The following is a 4,210-nucleotide window of genomic DNA, read 5'->3' as shown; positions in this document are numbered from 1 at the left end:
GCCTGCCACCCCCCCGCCCCTGGAAGCTCCTGGCCAGAGGCTCTGGTCCCCTGCAGTGAGGCACAGCAAGAGCTCTTGGGGACATTTTGGCTCCCGGGGAGGGGTGGGGGATCACCCTCTGGGCAGTGGCTTGATTCCTTCCCCTGTGCCCCCGCCCCTGAAATCCTCACCGAGGACCCCAACATGGTTGTGGCATTGAAAACTCACTTCTGCTGTAAGAAGCTGCAATGACGTTTTACAGTCACTTTGTATGTGAGGTCAAGCTAATGCTCCTGGCATTCATTCATTTATTCATTCACTCATTCACTTACTGTCATGGTCGAATTGAATATTACAAACTTGAAGGTTCTACTGGGATACATTGAAGGCCAACATTCCTGCTTATGTCTTTCTTTCCCGGGCATACATTTGGTCTATAAAATTTTCTATGATCTGAGCCTAGTTGATTCTAATCTTCCCAAGGAGCCTCTGAGGGAGACTGAGGGGGGAGGGGGAGGGCTGAGCCCCCCAGGGGTGCAGCACATCCCCAGAGCTGCACTGAAGTCAGTTTCCAAACAGCCAGCCAGCCAGGTGAACCGCCTGAGGTGTATTGTTGCTCATTTGATTATTTGCTTTAATGTGTGTGTATGTTAAATGCACTCCTCTGTATTTCATGATTAAAAAAATAAAGTTATAGGCTTCCCTGGTGGCGCAGTGGTTGAGAGTCCGCCTGCCGATGTGGGGGACACGGGTTCGTGCCCCGGTCCGGGAAGATCCCACATGCCGCAGAGCGGCTGGGCCCGTGAGCCATGGCCGCTGAGCCCGCGCGTCCGGAGCCTGTGCTCGCAACGGGAGAGGTCACAACAGTGAGAGGCCCGCGTACCGCAAAAAAAATAAAAATAAAGTGATAAAAAGTTGACTGGATCACAGGGACACTCAGCAGGAAAGAGCAGCGGAGATGAAGTCATGTCAGCCTCAGGCTTCTCTGGATACCACAGAGCGATATTTATCAAGTTCGAGGGCAAAGGTGCAGCCTGATTCCTGGTCACATTGTCCTTTGAAAAAAAGGCAACAGACATGGAATGCAAGAACCCAAGGGGGACATGAGAACTGACTGTCGTTTCAAACACGCAAACGTTTCAGACATCAGCAAATTCTCATTGTCTCTCCCATTGGTCATTTCCGTTCCACCAGCTAGAAAGCCCCATAAAGCAGAGTCTTGTCCCTCGTGCTTTCTGCTGTGCCACACTCTGCCTAGCTGGACGTGGCACAGAATAGGAGCCATGGGTTTCGTGGAAGGAGGTTGTTAGTCCCCCCTGTGTCCTTTTCATATGTTTTCTTTTATGGCCCTGACATTAGGACTTAAGATTCCCCTGAAGAAAATAAAACTTGATGACTTGAGGTCTTGATGATTGAGGCCAGATTTTGGCTCCATAGAGCCTGAGATGCTCAGAAACCACCCCGAGATGCTGTTTTCAGGTGGGTCGTGGAGAACATGATGGTGGAAAAAGATGGTCATCCGGAGTGTCTGCCCTCACACAGACTAAGGAGAAAGGGATCCATAAACCCGGTCACCATGTGCTTCTTTCTCTGAAGAGAATCAGCTCCCCCACCCCCCACCCCGCTTGGAATTTGCTGAGGCAGAAGATGCACAAGTGTTTCTTGTGGACGGAAGGGGGCCGTGCACAAGGGGAAGCTGGTGTGAGGTTGTCCCCACACCTGACCAATAGGGCAGCCTGGAGCAGTGAATGAGCTCAGTAGACAAAAGCTGAAGCCCTTGTCAGATTCCTGGGGCTGCAGAAGGCTGGAGAGATGAGCTGATGGCTAAAGCAGCCCTTGCATCAGCTAAATGCAAGTGAGCCTCCTCCAACCCTTCATGGGGAATGTGGGGCATCAGTAAAGGAGCCAGGGGAGCCCGAGTGAGAGAAAGCACCAGTTTAAGTCCCACCAGCCCCGTAGAGCATCTTGTGATGGCGCCCAGCAGCAAGAACTTTCCTGCTGCCTTCCTCCCCAACCCCCATCTCCCCTCCCTTCTCCTGCATTCACATGTTAGTGTTCTGCAGCTGCTCTAACAAATTACCACAAACTTGGTGGCTTAAAGCAACAGAAATTTATCCTCTCACAGTTCTAGAAGCCAGAAGTCCAGAACCAGTTTCACTGGACTGAAATCAAGATGTCTGCAAGGCCAGATCCCTTCCGGAGCCCTAGGGGAGAATCCGCTCTTTGCCTCTTCCAGCTTCTGGTGGCTGTTGGCATGCCTCGGCTGGTGGCTGCATCACTCCAATCTCTGCCTGTGTGGTCACGTTGCCTTCTCCTTCTGTGTATGCCACTCCCTCTGCTTCTCTTATAAAGACACTTGTGATGGCCTTTAGGGCCCACCCAGATAATCCAGGATAATCTTAGCTCAAAAACTCTTAGTCACATCTGCAAACTTAGTCACAGCTGCCAGGACTCTTTCTATGAGATAACACAGGTTCCAGGGGTTAGGGCCTTGATATCTTTCGGGGGCTTTTATTCAATCTACTACAGGTTAGGAACCACCATTTGCCAGCTGGACCGATAGAAGGGGAAGAAGGAAGCCAAGCATCCCCTTTCCAGAGTTCTCAGTTTTGCAGCTGCATTAAATCCTAACGGGAAAGACTTAACTTTTTTTAAATTGAGATATAATTGACATATACGTTGTGTAAGTTTAAGGTGTACAAACGTGTTGATTTGGTACATTTATATATTGCAATACGATGACCACTGCAGTGTTAGCTGATACCTCTATCCCATCACATAATTATCACCTTTTTGTGGGGGGGATAGATTTAATTTCATAAAAGCAAATTAAGGGGTTTTCTTTTGTGTGGGATTCAACTTTCAAACCTCTGAATTGAGATTGTTTGGTGACTGTTTTATGTCGGGTTCCCGGAAACAGATTCTGCCCACAGGAGGTTTCTGGGCCAGGGGCGGAGTGGGGGGAATGGTGGGAGGGTGCTCTTAGGAACCATAGCTGGGAGGGAGTCTGGGGGGCAGTGGGAGACGATGAACTGGGAGGTAGTGACCACAGAGGTTTTGGGAAATCCCCTGGGATGCCCTGGGGCTGGGCCCTCAGAGTTGTCCTGAATTAAGACAAGCAGCCTGCCCTTTGTCTCCCCACATTGGATGTAGCTGCCCCCAAGGAGGGACGGTAACCTCGGGAATTGGCAGTAGACGATTCCAGGAAAGGGACTTGCTGCGAGCAGCCGGAAGCCAACACTCATAGCAGCTGGGGAGTTAATGCCTCCGCCCTGAAGAGGGGCTCAGGTGGCATACCATAATGTCCACCAGTGACCCAAAGTGACCATGGGAGTTGATTATCTCAGGAAATGTCACTGAGGAGCTGAGGGAGGGCTTCCTACGCTGAATCAGCGTGTGAGGAAGCCTGAGAATCATGTAAGAGTTGCCTTATGGTTACAAACCCCTCGCTTCATTGGAGACACCTGGGGAAGCCCACTGGGTTATCTTTCGCGGGGATTGGGGGTCATTTAGTCATTTGGGCCACAAAAACTTATTGAGTACCTACTATGTCCAGGACTCTTGTGGATGCTGAGGAGTCAGTGGTGAACAGGAATCCCCCTAGAGGGGGTGCAGGACCTGCTCTAGACCCCTCCAAGCCCCTCTCATGCCCTGAGGGTTCTCCATGCACCAGGCCGAGGGGGCCCCTCCCCACTATACTCAGAGCCCCTCACAAAGCAGGGCTGCCCAAAGGTGGGAGAGACAGAACTCCCATGCTGTTCTGCTCCAGAACCCTGAGCCCAGCCCTCTCGACCCCTCCCAAGTCAGACCATCCCTTTCCTCCAGCCGGGCTCTGGCTGGCTTGTGTGTGAGCAGATGGGTGGATGGGTGTGGGTGAGCCATTTGGGGTGAGCGCATGCACATGATGGGCTCCTCCTACCAGAGGGGCATTTAGGGTCTTCCTGGCCACCCCCTGCCTCCAAGAGCACCCAAAAAAGCCACTCCTGCAGTTATGCTGCATGCTTAAAGCCTCCAAGGAGGGCTAGTTTTCTTCTTAATCTCGAATTCACCAAGCCTGACTCACCGGCAGCCTTCACACGGTAACCAACTTACGTCCCCCAGGCAGTTACACACAGGTTACTCATCACAGCATCGTGTGCCAGGGCAAAAGACTGAACACAAACACTTATATATGATTGTACAGACTTCCTCAGAATACTACACAGACATAAAAAAGGCTCAGGATGCTTTT

The sequence above is a fragment of the Mesoplodon bidens genome (genome assembly GCF_964165515.1).
Source record: "Mesoplodon bidens genome assembly, chromosome: 2".
NCBI classification, from domain to species: Eukaryota; Metazoa; Chordata; class Mammalia; order Artiodactyla; family Ziphiidae; genus Mesoplodon; species Mesoplodon bidens.
The sequence above is the reverse complement of the archived record's forward strand: the minus strand, read 5'-3'. Positions refer to the sequence as shown.